A 17,587-nucleotide genomic window follows, 5' to 3' on the forward strand; every position below is an offset into this window, starting at 1 on the left:
CATCCCCCATTTGAAACTGTTAGGCACAGTTTAGAGAATGACTTGATGATACCAACCCATTATTAACTCGGGGTATTGAGTTATTCATGAAAGTTCACCAGCATAACTGTGCTTTTAGATCTGGCAAATATCATCAAGCATATAGGAGTGATCCTTAATATGTGCCATCCGGGCTAGAAACATTTGTAATTTCATTCTTCAAGTATATTTTCAGAATACATTATAAAGTTTGCATATAACCTGCACCTGCCATATGTTTTCACTTTAGTGTATTTACTTTTCATTTTCAAGCTCACTTTTCAACATCTTTACAGGCTCATTTTTTTACGTCTTTACAGGTGACATTTTAAGTAGTAATATTTTGAAAAAAATAAGATAACTTGCTCACATATTCAGTGATGCCTCATGTCACATCTACCGAGTACCAGCCAGGCCCATGCTGTGACGCTTCAACTGGCTCTGATTAAGTCAGCAGGACCAGAGTGGTATAGCTGTGTTCAGGCCTTACACAGCAAGATCTAATGGATCCTGAGACAGCTACACAACCAAAGCCTGGAAAAGCCCCTGCCACGCTGCCCAGCTGTCAATCCTGCTCCTTGGCTGGGGCACTGAGAACGTCACTGCTTCTCAGCCCCTGCAAGAAAGTAGCTCCACAAACCCTTTCCTCGCTTTAGCTTGTTCCAGCCTAGTATTAGATCATATGGGTAATTTCATTTGCCCATCAAATCCTGTTGTTGACTGCCTCTGTAATGTAAAGATACTTGCCTAGATCATGCTGCAGCACCTTGGTTTTAAGTGGAGTTTCACAGTAACAGAAGTCACCGTAGATAAATCGGTTAGTAACAGAATACAGACTGTCTTCCCCACTATCTTTCTCTCCATCTTGAAAACTCACTTAAGCCTTTCTTCTTAGGGTTAAAAATTTCCCTCTAGAAATGCTCCTTTTGGAAAATGCTGACTGAACAACAAAATCAAAGAGTTTTATAGGAATGTATCAACTTCATCACAAAGGTAAATGCAAAATTACATAACTGTTGCATTTCAATGAAATCAGTGTGTTTCATTTTGCCATTCCAATAAACTACACTAAAGCCAGAGCAAAAAGGGTGAAATGGAGAACTCTTCCCTGGCCAAAATGAAATAGCACGTTTACTGTGGAATGGAAATTCCATGGTGATTCATTCTGCCTTTAATAGGTATTTGTGCATCTTTTCCAAAGTTAACAAACCATAAGAAATTCACCAATTGTGGTTTTTTATTTATGGCTTGGCGAGGGTGTTGATAGATACGGAGACAAGGTATTGCAAACATAGAGCATGCAGCTCCAACCACTCACAGCATTTGGAGCAGGAGCACTCAGACCTGTAGCTTTAGTTCACATTACTTCTGGGTACTGAGCAACAAAGCTGGAGCATCAGATGGAACCATTGAGTCCGTAAAATGCAAGTTTTGATCAAAGGTTTTCTTTCTGGACCACGTCTATTTAAAGAGCTGAATAAAATATTTAATTTATGAGGTCTTTAAATCAAGACTTTTCAAAGCACGATAGTCATTAAAAAAAAAGAAAAAGCAACATTAAGAGGTTGATGTAGAAATAATAAGATTCTCTGACCTTTGCAGTGTTAGGATCCAGGTCTGACCCTTCCATGATTTTAAAGTCATGACAGGGGAAAGATATCTTGTACGGAGTAAGTAACTTGAAGATGCGAGAGGGACAGGTGACTCTGCCATTACAGCTTAGTCCATGGTTCTCCCCCCTGAGGTAGGCTGAAGGTAAGCCAGGTCAGCCACTAGCTCTCTGCTGCAATGCACAGGCAGCAGGTCGGCTGAGGAAAGGGTGAATTTCTACAGCCATTCTTCAGAGCAGAGCAACAGCCAGGGCTCTCCGACAGCAACACCTCCTTGGCATGGCATATGCAGCAGCTCTCCTGTGCATTTTAGGCTTTGACGCATCCTTATCCCATCCCCTCCAGCTGGCTTTGCTGTATCAGACACTGACCCTTCTAGGAAAACCTAACCCTGAAGGAATACAAGGTTGGATCCTATGAAACAGACATGCACAGTCATGCAAAATTGAAGCTGGTGTTCAGCACACATTCACAAGACTCATAGTTCTGTTTTCTGCCTGTCCAATAGTCATTGACTTACTAAGCCTATGTGACCAATTTACAGATAAAAAATATATATATAAAATATTTTTATATTATATAAATATTTTTAATAAAAAATAAAAATAAAATCTATTATAAAAGGTATGAGATAGATAACATTCTGTCATCATATTTTTGAAAGTGCTAAGCTCCCACAGTTTCCACTATTATTTCAAGTTAAGCAGCAAAAACTTATGACTTTTTAAACGCCAGACAGCAAGAAAGAGTTGGCTAGAGTATCTACCCCACATATAATTCTCAGTTTAGTTGCTTCCTCTATATACATTGCTACTGTCTCATAATTAGGTTAAGGAGTGTATTCTTTGGTCTGCCGTTGTTTTCGGAGCAGGTCTTGGTCAAAGGATTCTATATTAATTCAGAAAAGAAGCATGATCATATCTGCCTCAGAAGGTATTGTGAGGATGTTATAGTTATTATGCATTTGTAAAGTTCTTTAATACATTCTTCATTTAAAAGAATTAAACTGCAATTATTGGGGGAGGAGGGGTCTTCATTTTTTTATTATTACTTCCAGGGACTTCCCCCTCGCCAGCCTGCACTTACCAGCATATTCCCTTGGACTTGTTTAGCCTACTTTTAAATTGTTACTATAATTTCAGTGCCAAAAGAAATGCTGAATCATGAAATTGAGGTTTTGGAAAACTTTATTTATATTAAAGAAATGCACCCAACAGCATTTCAAGCTTCCTCTCCACAATTTCTTGTGGCATCCCTCAGTTTGTGCATCTGTCACACATTCAGGAGGGTTGTGCTGTGCTTCTGCTCCTTGGCAGGTTGAAGGCTACATTATTTTTTGCTACTAGATAGAGATTATTTCACTTTAGAACTGTAAAAAGGCAGATCCCCATGCTGCATTTTGGCATCTTCTCCCATCTAATCTTTCTCTGCGGTGCAAACTTCCTTGATTCTTATCACAAGGGAATCTTGAGTGCAATGTCTGTTCAGATTTCTGGTGCAGTTTATGGTAATTGCAACCATCCCTCATCCCTCACACACTTCAGAGTTTTATGCTGGGTCATCCACATGAGTTACCCAACTAAACATCATCCACATGGTTTTATCCAACTAAAGAGCGTTAGTGCAATGTTACATTTGCTAAGCGATTAACAGTAGTCCCTGGCAAAGGGAAAGTCTTCACTTTAGAATCATGGAATAGTTAGGGTTGGAAAGGACCTTAAGATCATCTAGTTCCAACCCCCCTGCCATGGGCAGGGACACCTCACACTAAACCATGCCACCCAAGGCTTCATCCAACCTAGCCTTGAACACCGCCAGGGATGGAGCACTCACAACTTCCCTGGGCAACCCATTCCAGTGTCTCATCCCCTTCCTTCACCACTTAGTCATTAATCCAAGGGAAACACCAGTGCTGAAATTGACCCATAGTTATAAAGATAATTACATCCAAATTAAAAAGACACTGGACTAGGCTTGGATAGGACCATGCAATTCAAACTTCTAACAAGCTAATTCTGGTGAGCAATGTTTTGGAAGGCCTGGTTTCTGCATCAGAATCCTGAAACATCAAGTTTTTTCATTCTCTGAAAAAGTAACCATGGCTTCAGTCATAGCAAGCAAAAGTTCATGGCAGTGGGAGACAATTTCCAGCTTATTTTCTGAAGTAATGCTTGTTTAATTATCCAAAGACAAATTACTACTGTGGCAAAAAGTTAAAATTTTCCCTCAAAATGCATTTTCTTTTTATGGTTGTATCTTCTGTCTGGGACCTAAACAACTACAGCTTTCCTTTTCACACAGTTACATAGAAAAATTGAAAGATCATAACCATGAAAATTATTATTGATTCCAAGCAATTCATAAAAACAAAGGTCTTTGAAAACACTTCAGAAATTAAACACGTGAGCTTCAAGAATATAAAATTTAATACAGTATTGCTTGACAGAACAGAAATGTACTCTTCTTTCATATTTGCTTTCTTGAGTGTCTAGTTTACATTTGCAAAGGTAGGCTTAACTTGAGCATATTAGTAATTTCATTGATTTCAAATGTTATTATGTTCTTGCAACTTCAGATGAATTTCACATACGGAAAGGCCATCACTTGAGCTGTAGTTTATAGAGGATCTTAGAGTCTTTGCACAAGTGACAAATACATGAAGTAAATCCTTATAATGGGCAGTTGTGCAACTACATGCAGTACATGAGGAAAATTCTAATTTTTACTGTTGTTTGAAAAATATGAATTTTGACAAAATTATGAAATAGGACTGTTGTATAGCTAAATGGCAGTAGCTAACTTCAGAGTTCTCCCCAAACACAGGCACAGCTGTGTACTGAGATTTCTCCAAGGATCTTAAAATTCAGTTCTGACAAATACATAACTAGAAGATGTAAAATAGAAGATGTAAAGTAGACAGATTAAACCAGCAACACATTTCGTATAGGTAAAGCACTTAACCAAGTTGATTTTAACCTTTTGATTAAGAAAAAAAGCAAGCCCTAAAAATCCTTCTTGGCAATCCTTGCTCCCTGGGCAAATAAAATTTATTGCCGAACAGGAGTGGCCCCAGGAGCTACACCTTCTCTTTTGACACCCTCACTCATTTGTATTCCTGGCTGCACAGCAGCACAGTGCACATTTTCCCCTTGAGTCACTGAGCCAGCCTTACTGCAAGCACTTTGAATAGGCGCCGTAGGGTCACCGTGATCTCACCCCTAACCATGCTACTCGATATTCACCTGAAGCTGCTGTTGGGCAGGGGGTTCATTTTCAGCAAGGAGTGAAGGGATTTAGCCACATGAATTCCATTAACAGCAAAGGAGCTTCATGGCTCAAACCTCAGTGCACTGTACAGAAAACTTACCCCACCGTCTCTGATAAAAAAATCCCCATAATGGATTCTTTGTTAGAAGAAACCGCCGAGATATTTTGTGGTGACACTGCAACACATCTGAAACAGTACACCACTACCGAATGGTTTACTTAATTAAGAATTCCTAAGTAAATATTTTGAGAGTGTATCAGTTGCAGAAATTGGCAGGAGCATCCTGGGCTCTGAATGCCATCTGCATATATTTAGGTTTTCAATTTTGTTTTCCACTGCCGGCTTTGGGAAATCGTTGTTCAGTTGCATGTGTTATTGAAACGGAAATCCAATAGGCTGCTTGGTACTGTCCTGTGGTGCACTCATATCTGTGGGGCTCCAAGACAAGCCTTTGGATGTGGGGGCTGTGCACAGCAACATGTTTACTCCCATCAAATGAAAGGTAGATATTTCTCTGAGGAGGTCACCAAAAAGAGAGGCTGTTAGATTATGTTCAAAATGTAAGTGGTGGGATAGGCAAGTCGAGGGATGATTCACATAAGGGCAGAGCATGCATGAGGCTAAATGCCTGCTTTAGAGCAGAGTGGGAACAAGGACTCCATCCCTGTATGCAATATTGATACAGGGATCATCAGCAAAACCTTGGATTCACACCCTTTCCTACCTGCCCGCTGGGAGGCACAGGATGACTGCTATGAAGCCAACAGTGATCCCCCCTGATTTGGCTTCAGGAGGAAGGAAGGGGGACGTTGCCTATCAGAGAGATGTCCCCAGGTCACAGCACTGGCGTGGCAGTGGCCTGCATTCTGCCCCTAGGACCACGCTCACAGGCTACGCTGCAGCAGCATGCACAGGCTCTGAAGAGGGTTGTCCTTGGGGCCTGCATGTTTTCAGCTCCTTGCAGATGATGTGTTTATGCAATTCCTGCTGATGTGGCATTTACCCCACTAGTTTTCTACTGTTTACCACAGAAAAGCTTACACTAACTAACAGAAAAAATAGTGCAGATGTGAACTTTATGAGCTGAAATGAATATGGTAAAATCCCCATTACTTAACAGAGCACCTTCTACTACTTGCACTGTGTCTTTAGTTGCTGTACAAAACCATAGGAATACTGGCAGTCCTGAGCCTGAAATGAAGGCTAGCTGGGGAGCAGTACTCACTTTGGCTTCCTAACATAAGGTAACTGAAGCTCTAACCAAAGGCCCAGGAGCTATTCCTTATCTAGATAGCATTATGCCAAAGGAAGAGCGCTGGGAGTGGTTAGAGACAAAATCTGACTCTCCTGCTCACCAGCTGTCACAGATCCATCAGTGCTTGGTACCAGCCTTTCACTAATTCTTCCTGTTCATGCCAGAGCAAGAGAAAGCAAAAGTATCTGAGTATCTGTGTCTCTTTGTCATAGATAGTATTTCTATTTCTGTCATGATGCCTCCTGAGAATTGTCTCCCAAAATGACAATGCAATCTGATATTAAGCTGACACATATCTTACCTAGTGTATGCCTGGTCCACCACACTAATTTTTATTAGTCAGTCAGTGAGACAACTTGATATAGAACAGCAAGATTTCTTAAGACCTGTTACATCTGTAGTTCACCTGTATTGATTTTTTGTACACCAAGGGAAGGCTCATGGAAAACAGAAATGCCTCACATGCCTCATATGCCCTACTGCATTGGGCATTTACATTGGCCATTTACTGTCTTACAGCAGACATTCTGAATTTACGCAGCAAACTACTATATAACAAGTATTTTCTTTCTTGTCTGCAATCACATTCTAGGGACATCTTATTATATGGTAGAAAACATTCACATCTTGTACATATAAAAATCAATAAAAGTAAAATAGGATGTTAAAAAAGCTGAAGTGTGGGAAACGTTGATTCCAAAACAATCTCGGTTTCAAGAAGTGTTCAGTTTTTTAAATCAGAGTAAATTGATAGGCCTGTGTTGGAAGCAAAAGGAAGGCAACAGCTCTTCTGGCATGCACAGGGCAATTAGTGAAAGGCTGGAATTTTCCTGCATTGGTCTTATTAGTGATGAGGATGGTGACACACATGGCATAGATGAACTTATCCAAGTCAGTTTAATGAAAAGTCGTGTTAATATAAAATTATTTGATACTTTTTAAAACCCAGGATTTTAACTGGTTTAGAAATCAAACTGAAACATTTCTGTTTCTTTTTTTTCTTTTTCTCCCTAAGGCTATATAAACCCAATTAACAGGACCTACCAGTTCTGCAAGCATCCGTACACCTGTGTTATGTCCTGCAACATACCAAGCAGCTTCCACCATCAATAGCAAAAATGACCATTCCTGGCTGCCATGATGTCTGCTGAGCTCTTGCAGTTGTTATTCATGTCTAGTGCTATTATTTGCCTTCCACCCCATTTCTGTTTTCCTTTAGCCCTAGAAAAAGTCATGCTGATATATAACAGAAAGTTACAGAGTTGTTTGCTAAATAGAGATCCACCACAGTGAAAAGCAAAACTACCTTGTAGAATGACTGTAGTGGGGTATTGCAGCTCCCCTGGGGGGGAATACAACTATGAAATACTAAAACGGCTGATAGAGATAAGCCACAGGTTTTCTGTGTCTCTACACAAAAACAGTTGAATATCATGGAGAAATAAACATTTCACACTTCAAGATGTAAAACCTATGCTTTTGTTATGTTTCTCATATAACAAATAAGAATGAATATTAGTCACATTAATGCATATATATGGATGTTTTCCAAACATTTTCAATTCCCAGGCTTAATTAAGCATAACTGGAGTGCATATTCTGGCTTTGACCAAAGTTTAGCAGTTCAATCTCTCCTGTGAAAAGGTTAAAAGAGGAAGAGAAAGTCCTTCAGGCGAAGTCCAAAACTTGGCAAAACAATACCCTGCTTAATTTCTGAGATCTGATGAAATCTGTGGTCTGATTACAGTCCTGGTGTGGCCCTGAAATCATGCTAGAGCAGTTCTCATGCACAGAAGCATACATCCCTTGTTAGCTCTCTCTAAAATGTCATTCATTTACTGTTTTATTTAATATTTATTATTAAATATTATTAAATATATTAATAATATAAATAATTTAATTTCGTTTATAGCAGGTATGCATTGTGGATTTAAAATCTTGAAGATGGACTGTTGGTAGAATATATTTTCAAATACATGCTTTGTTGTGTTTTCCATTTAGCATTTAACTATATCTTAATATATCTTAATTTTCTAGCTTTGCATGCATGGGGCTTTCTTGGATATGATACAAAAATTGAAAGAGGAAAACATATAATAAGGGGTCTACAGGAAAGGAAGATACTTGCTTCCCAAAATGAAAGTAGCTGGGTTTACCCCTATGATGGTTCAGGTAGGAACTCATTTTTGTTAGCCAAGGTTTGAGCAGTCAATGAGAAGAAGTTCTGAAAATCTGTTAATGATCCAGTATGTTAGAAAATTCAGTCTTGTGTTAATTTTAAGACTACCCTGCAGTGGCTGTTAATAATGAGTATGAAAGCATATATGCAGCTCTGAGCTACACTGAAAAGCCATACAAAGGGGTCCTTTTACATGAGGAAGGTGAAGAGGCCATATTGACCCCACACAAAATGTGCAGTTTGGACTAAATGACCACTGGAGGTTGCTATTTATGCATAGATATATGACCACAAATCAAGCTGACTGACTGGTCTTGGATTAGCTGCAGAAGAGAAAAATTGAATTCACTTCATCAGTGATACCAAATTTTTGTAGACTGAACAAACCCATACCCTCTGAGTCATGATTTATTTCTTCTTTTCCTTTCCTCACCCCTGTTTTCATAGTGGTAAATCTTTGCTAAGGCCATGAGCTATCAGAATATGAAATTAAATAACATCCATGAACAAAATTAAACCCAAAACCCCACAGGCTTGATGCTGTCAGGTTTACTCACTAGCCTGTTTCTACATCTGGAATGGGTGTATTGCTCAAACCAGTGGCAGAATTTGTTGTTCCCATCTGCTCTAATTATCCCACTTAATGCAAGGCTGTTTTCTGCCAACAGAGAGGATGAAGAGCATAAGGTCTTCTCTTGATTTTTTTCTACAATTGGTCAAGTTTGGGGATACACACCATCAGAGGAAGGGCAGCTTCTCCCATGCAAGTGTGCAGGAGGTAAGGAAGTGAGTGTGAGGACTGAGCACATCCTTGCCAGTACCCAAGTGTACCAGGCAAATTGTTGGCTCCTTGACCTTTTCTCCTCAGTGGCCCGCTTTTACCTTTCCCTCAAATTACACTAGTTGGTGTACACTCATTTACAGTGAACAAACTAGCATTTTTCCTGAGATGTGGGAAAAACTGGAAAAGAAACACAGTCTCAGAAGCAGAAACCACTGACCTCTCCAGGTCTGGCAGGAATGCAGGCATTCTTTACCCTTTTTCAGAGCAGCTAATTACATAGCTGTTTCTTCCAGGTGATCTGCTTTTGGAATCAAGATATTTTGTCTCTTCTAATATTTGTCTATTGATTTAGAAACCCCGCACCCATTCTGTGGTTAGTACTGTCATGTTGCTACCAGTAAGCAAAACACCATGTCACATTACTAAGTGTCAGGTTGGCAAAACCAGAAAGAGAGTAAACAGAAAATTACACAGGCACAAGCTAATGGAAGAAGCAGAGCTGCATCCGTTCAGTTTTAAGTGACATGTCAGATACAGCCTCCCTCCTGTCCTTGGTGTTGAAGATGCAGAGCAGTTACACGGCCAACCTGCATCTCAGACCAGGCACTTTGCACCATCACCCAGCCATGAGCTCAGCCTCATGTAGACATACCCAGAGTAGCTTCAGGTGACTTGTCAGAAGTTGCAGCATAACCACCATAGGCCTGAGATGGGCATGGGCTGATTGCCTGACACTTGAACTGCTCCCAGGACACGTATAGCAACCAGGAGGTTGTGCTATGGCAAGACAGATAGCTTTAAATGAGCTCACTAAGCTGGCTGCAAGATGAGCATACTCCTCAGACAAAGTTGCCCTGAGAACCCCCATCAGCCTGCACAGCCCAGATAAGATCTTACAAAGACTTGATCTAAAGAAAGAATGCTGTTAGGACCAGCATATTAAATCCAAGAAATCTCTCACAGATTTCAGTATGCTAGATGCATAGTTGCCACCCTTCTTGCTTTCCTAGTCATGCAGTCTTATCTTCTTCAGTGGGAAATTCGCTATTAAGCTGTAAGTCAGCCTAAGTAAATGTATCAGAATATACCCCTGCATGAAGACTTCATAGTAAACAACAAATCCCAAAATTAATCAACGAGCTAGAAGCTTTGAACTAAGGCAGGTACCTAAGAAACAGAGTGCAGAAATGCTGCATTCGATAGGTCTTGAATACTTTTAATAAATATTTGTCTAAAAGCAGAATAAAAAATACAGCATATTTTTGAACAAATACCAAACTGAACTGCGCTTGCAAAATACTTCCTTTAATAGCCTGTGTTAACTAGTCTCACCTTTTCTCCTAACAGTCTGTCTAGTGAACTTTATTTTCTAGTGTGAAAAACACTTGCAGCCTTTCTGCACCATCACAATCAACCGCAAGCAAAACTGCTTGCTGCTTTTGTGGAGCAGGCCTTCATTCCTTGCACCCAGAGAAACACCCAGTGGCTCTTGATAATCATGCAAAGAGAAATTCTGATCTGTCGGATAGATAATTTATGCTTAGCTTCCTTACATGAATTATCCCATTGAAGCTGTGAGACAGTTTGCCTACGTGACGTTATTCACATTAGTAAAAGAAGGAAAAGGTTTGGTTCTTAGTACACCATGAGACATACCAGACCTTCAAATCTGTTCCAAGCTGGATGTTACTATAAAATGGCTGTGGTCAGAGAAAGCCTTGAGGGTAAAAAGAAAAAGGTGGGGAACCCCTTAGAAAATGTAGAACATAAAAAATGCATCTCCCTTGTAGACTTCCAGACATTCAGAATGTTATTTTATTTAGCATGTGAGCCTTCTGCGAACAGAAACACTGTGTTTTGTAATCTGAACCGTCAACACTGGTGCAAAACAATGTAACACTCAGCAGTGCTATCCATGAATTTCTAAGGTTTCTTTCAGCTGCTTATTTCAAAATTTTAATTTTGAGTGATGTAAGAGCCATGGTAAACCACACAGTAACTTTTCAAGTTCCCTGGCTTGTTGAGCTTATTTCAGGTGTGCAGAAGGATTATCAAAAGCCATTTTGAGTTGTTTCTCCAGAGGGAGTTTCTAAATTTGGTAGGCAGCCATAAAAATCGTGCATCCGTGTTATTATCCCAGTGGCCCGTGTTGGGTGTGTCTCTGGCTTTTTTGCAAATCACTACAAGCTTGTGAAAGCAGCTGGATGAGATGTTTCTCCTCCTAAAATCTTCTCTCAGAACATCATACACACACTGACAATCATACACATTCCCTGCATTTCCCTGTATTTTTGTTATGTTGCACATTGACTTCAATCTAGCTGCTTCTTGCCTTCAAACTGAAGATTCTGTTGGCTATGGGCATCTTGTATGTAATTTTTCCTCCAGTTCTCTTTCTAAATCTAATAATTTTAAGAAGTCCCTTTTAATGGCCATGTAATCCAAAGAGCGAACATATTCAAAGAAGTAAGTGATAATAAATGTTTGGGATTCACAGCTGAGCCAGCAGAGGTGGTACTAAAACAGCTGCAGAAAAATGGATCTTATGAAATCTGTAGGGTATATAGGCAGATGGTGTGGCACCCGGAGTGTCAGTCAGCAAGCACCGAGAGAAGGTTAAGCATGGCTTAATAGCCATATCTGAGACACACTCTAGTCTTCATTTTCTGCCAGCCTCACACTGATAAATCTTCCTTCACCGCTTATAACTTACTCTGTTTTTATCCCAATGCTGTCATTCTTTTTCCACTGACTTTTTTAACCTTTTCTCCTTAAGTGCAATAGAAATTGATAAAATATAACCTGTCTGAGTTACGCTTAACCATTCTAAAGAAGAAAAGCTAACAGCAGCACCATAGACTACAATTAAGCTGTGAAACTATCAAATTTTCCTGAGAACCTACAACTTAAATATCCTTAAGGCTTAATGGTATTTGCCTACTGAAGGGTTGTGATTATAGCCAATGATAGTCGTGGACATGCTCTAAGGTATGAAACCTGCAACCTGCATCCTTAGTTTCTCCCAACAGTTACCCAGATGATGTGACATGCCTTTGTATATCGTGTTAAGCCAACCCATGCTAAATAAAACAAATGCCTCTTTCTAAAAGTACTAGCAGAACGTGCGCATCAAATGATCCATCAGTACATGCCAAAGCACTCTGCTGGACTGGCATCTGTATGCACAGCAGTGTGCAGAGCTGGCCACTGTACGTTTACAGTGAAAGGCTCCCATTAGGATATTACAAGACCACAAATGCTGGAGACTGAATGAGCTGCATTCCCTGGAGAGAGTTTTGTGAGAAAGCATTGTGGTAATCACTTCTGTCTGAATGGTGATGGGAAGGCACAGTATTAACGACAGAAGGGAGTAAATAGGACAGAAAGCGAGCTTGAGAAAACAGTAGTCCCTTCACGTTCCCTGAAGCAGGATCACCTGCACCTTTCTCACTTCTGACAGATACTCAGTACACGTAATAAAAACACCCTAACTTAATTTTCCCCAAATTTCTAAAACTAAAGCTTAGTGCTGCTTCTCTGACTCCCAATACAAACAGTGTAGTTCATCCCCAGAGGTCTTGCACAGTCTTTTACATGTTTTACAAATCTTCTGCAGAGCACAACAGTCCTCATTCAACTTTTCCTCTCAGGCATGAGACCTCTGATCATTTCTATTGCTCTATCTTTTCAGTGCTCCCTCTCACTTGTCTATGTTTTTCTGCACCAGAAGGTAAACTGATTATCATGACTGGCACTGAAGGAAATACACTGCACTCTCCTCCTCACAGGGATACAATAATAAGATAACTGGTTTTCTACCCCACACATTTAGTGCCATTCTGGATGCTGCTTGCTACCCACTCATTATGTGCTGCCCTTAGCTCTAATTTAGGCAATACCTCAATAGAGCTGTGATCAATGGGTATCTTCTGTATCATACCCTTACCCTTCGCTACTCACCAACATTACATCCCAATGTAATTACATCCCAAACCAAACCCCAAAGCGTCCTTTCTTCCTTCACAGTCTGAAAAGACACATAGCAGAAAAGGTAGGAGGGCTGATCCTCTTGTGTTTGGTACAGCGAAAAGGTGTACTGTACAAGGGAGATGAACAGCTCCACTGACTTAATCAAGGGCCAGAGACCTCAGGCCATCTACAAGGCTGAGGCTCCCTGACTACCCATGTTAGATTAACCACCACACCCTGGGATAGCCGTAGGTGAGGGGGAATAAGCTGATTTGAGAAATTATTGGTATCATATTAAGAGTAAATTTATCAAGTTTATCAAAATCAATACTGGCTCAACCCTGAGGTCTTCCTCTGTATCCTTCATAGTGACATAGGAGGAAAATGAAGCAAAACACTGCCAAATCTGAAAATAGGTGCATGTGGAGGGAGGAAAGAAACAGACTTCAGACCTGAAGTGACTATTTAGTCCTCACATTACAGTGAGTTTCCATTGCTTCTGACTAATTCAGTTCGTGCATGGACCCAGTGTTAAGGCTGTCTTGCAGCTGTGTTAAATGGGCCCTGCAAAAATATTTTGACTCCTTGAACTTGTGTCTCACCCCCTCATTAGTGGAAGAATAGCAGTTGTGCAATTAGCCTCCAGTTATCAGCACTCCTTTGATTTGCAAATAAGGGGAGTTGCAGCATCTGACTTTGAAAACATGGGGCAGATGGAAGGGAAGTAAGGTAAAAAGTGTAGAAACATGATTTGCATAAATTATGCTTGATATTTAAGGTTTTATTGTGGAGATAGGGTAAACTCTGACGAGTAAAAGTATCCTCACTACATAATTAAAATACAAAAAGGTTATGTTATAAAAACATTGATTTTAAGAGTCTTAAAGATATTGCGTATGACGTCTCCCACTGATACACAGTCTGAATACATCTCAACAAAGTTTTGGTGCAGTATTGAGTGGAATTATGGCAGAGAAAATGAGTTTACCAGTAAGCTGTAGCCAGAGCAGGCTTGAGCTGTTTTGGTTTCATTGCACTTCTGACAATTGGAACAACTGCACAGAAGAATTGCTCTAATTGGAGATCTGTGAATTGGCAAAGAGAAATGAGGTGGCATCACATCCAGCCTTACTAGGTCATTCCCTCATGTCTCAAAACAAAGCCAAAGAAGTTTCAGTTGTAAAGAATGACATGTGTTGGTCAAAAAGTGTCTTTCATTTGCAGGCTGAAATGCTTTGTATGCTCAAGGGGCTCTAGGAGTTAAGATTGAGAGTCCGAACCATTAGATGCTTCTGAATTTGCTATAATTCATGGGGTTTGTATAGAATATGGTATAAAGCTTCCTATGCAATACAACTTTAAATAAACAGTTCTAGAATTAAGCCAGTGTTTACATTTTTATTCGATTTCTGAGCATTTAATCCCTAGTAAAAATCAAAGTGCCTGATTTTATTGGATTACCATTATGTTATTTCACCAAAGTGAATCCTTAAACTCCAATTTCTCTAGCTCAAACACAAAGGATTTGTACCATATTTTCCAGCTTTCCTAGCTCAGTCTATAGGATGCAGGATGAAAGTCTGCTGTCACGGGAAAACAAACGCACTATGGGAAAGACATCACTTTAATATAAAATTGTATGGAAGCTGAAAGCCCAAAGAAACTTGGAGAGCTGGATTTTGGTTTCTTTGGATCTTTAATCCCCAGAATCACTCTATTTTTTTTGTCCAAATTGTTCACCCAGGTGTAATGACCATTGAACAGTCTAGCAGGCACTACACATGAGATAGGATTAGGGGGTCATGGGTTCAGTCCGTAAGTAGGACCACTCACCCCTATCACAAATCTACTCAGTTGACAGACAATTCTTTGTGATGAGTTGGCCACCCATTTGGAGGGTCAACAGAAATCTCTTTTATTTTGTAAATTTGACCATGAGACACAAACTGCCTTTCTCTGTGAGGAAGCCCACCCCACAGACATCCAGGAAAAAAATCACAGTTCATGCTGTTCAAAATCCATCCTCCCAAGGCTCTTCTTGTGGTGTATAGTGCTTTCTAAGTGGAGTGTTTTTATTCTGACTTCTGGTGTGTTCTCAAAAATACTTCCAGAAGGCTGTAAAAATCTTTATTTTAAAGGAAAAAGTAGTTGCAATGAGCCACCACCATATATATTTGTTCAGTAACTTTACTAGGGAGAATGTTTTGAATGCTTTCACAAAAAAAAGTGGTATAAAATAATATCTTAATACCATGCCTTAAAGTATACTTTAGGCCTCTTTTGAGCATCTTGTTTGTTATGCTTCAAAAATTCCTGTCACCAGAAAAAAAAAAAATAATCCACAGCATTCTTTCTGTCATACAGAAATACAAGAGTATGAAAATCACCCATTTTTTGTTTGGTGTTTGGAAAACTATAACTTAATGAAGAATCTGATAACTAACCCATATGGTGCACGATCCTGATAATACAATCCAAACACCACAAATCAACTTCCAACAGCTAGCAAGTCTTTGTTGCAGAACAAAACAATGCGATCTCATGCTAACCCAAAATCCAGTTCCTCTGGAAATATCAAATGCCATTCACAATGAAAATAGATGGTGATAAATGATGACGCATGTCCTACAGTTTGATGTTGCCTCCCAGAGATGAAACAGAGGACTTGATCTCTTGTGGTGTTAAAATCCTCTGGCATTTTTTTGAATCAGAGAACTGATGGAAAGTGAGATAACTATACTCATGTCTGTAAAATTCCACTAAGTATTAACTATATATTGTACTATCCTTTTTCTGTTTAAAAAGTTTTTCTGCATTTGGTTTGTACAGCAATAATCCTAGCTTATTTCTGGTAAAGCTGGGGACAATAAACCTGCTGATTACTTGAGTAAATTTGGTAGTTTCCTGCTAAATGGCTGGTATTCTCCAATTCAGAATTGCATGACTCTACCTAGGAATTTAGACATGGTTTGGTATTTAACTCTATATCAAAGTGGAAAAATCCCATGGACGTAAAATTGAGCAGACATTTCAGAGGCCTGCAACTGTTTTAGAACTCCTTCAGAAGGGTCAGAAATATCATATATTCATGACTCAGTTACATACAACACCTACAAAGTGTAGGTGGATGTGTCTTTAGCTCAGAAAGAAAAGGTGTATGATTTTGTGGTTTTGTTAGGATGCTGTCTGACCAGAGAACTGAAATGTAGCCAGGATGGATTTTGGCCATAACCTATCACAGAGGCATTGTGGGTGGCATAAGAGCCAGACATGAAACAGGCTTACTACTTTTGATCTTAAATTAGGGCTTTCTAGTAATGGTAACGAATGAATCCACACTCCTGGAAGAGGGTGATCTTCTTCGGTTTGCTAATAGAGGAAAATGTGATTCACAGAACTGGAGACTCACATCAGAAAGTTTGACATTATAATGATTTTTATACCATAGACCATTTTTTAACCATAAATATTATCAGTTCCCTGGCTAGTTTCATTATGAAGCTTAAAACTACCATTGTGCTGCTTCACTGAAAGACATAAACATTGACATCAGTTTCTTGATGAAGGCATTATTCTCAGTTCTGCCAAATGTTCAGCACAGTGTATCCTCTATCATCTATCCATACACAATATCACTTCTTAAAACTCTTAACACAAAGAAAAGCTCATTAAAAATAAAAAAATATTTCCACTCAGAAGGAAAAATGTAAGCCCAAAAGAGAAATAAAATAGTTTTTGGTATGAAGTCCTAACACACAGCAGCCTACTAAAGCCACTTTTACTGACTGAAATCTACAGCAAGACCTGGCTGAAATGCTAGTAATTTCCAGGAATAAAACAGGAAAAAGCAGATAAAATTGGAAGTCTTGGGAGAAAGAGACTTCATAGACCAAACCCAATGCCCGCTATTGTTGGAGTGTCATCTATGTCCATAATGTGGTCATACCTGTGACAGCAGCATGAAAAGATCCATGCAAGAGACTGAGCAATGTAAAGAGGGCCAGAAGAGAAAGCAGTCTGGTCTGAAGAATCTGTGCTTCCTGTGGCTCCTAGTTCATGCCAAGCAGCACACTGCACTGCTACTGGTACCCAAGCTAAGCAGCGTCTGGTGACACTGACAGCTACAATAGCAATAGTGACCCCAAAAAAGGTGTGCAGTATGGCAGAGACAATTAAGCTACTTGACCTTAGGTGACTCAGCATGGCAAATACAGGGATCACAAAGGAAAATAAAACTGTACCTAGACACAGAAAAAAAAAAAATAAAGTGATAATTCAATAGTGGGTGTTTGCCTGATGGTTTTTTTCCAGTTACAGAAGGTTCTCATCTGGCTTTCCCAAGATACAGTTTGTGTATTTTTTCAATGTGAGAACGAGAGGAAAAAAAACACTGGCACATTTCTGTTGGTAAGTTTCTAGAAATTTATGTTCTCTCTTCCATGTTTCCTTATGCACACCCAATGACCACAGTATTCAGTGCTGAAATGGAAAAATCCTCTCTCAG

General features: G+C 39.6%; 1 protein-coding gene across 2 annotated transcripts in view; it reads right to left on the reverse strand.

The window, feature by feature from the left end:
• Positions 1-17,587, reverse strand: part of WNT7B (Wnt family member 7B) — a gene marked incomplete at both ends in the record, with an annotated part of 94,514 nt that overhangs the window by 39,755 nt on the left and 37,172 nt on the right. The gene's annotated exons all lie outside the window — the stretch shown is intronic.

Source organism: Psittacula echo, assembly GCF_963264785.1.
Source record: "Psittacula echo genome assembly, chromosome: 1".
Taxonomy (NCBI): Eukaryota; Metazoa; Chordata; class Aves; order Psittaciformes; family Psittacidae; genus Psittacula; species Psittacula echo.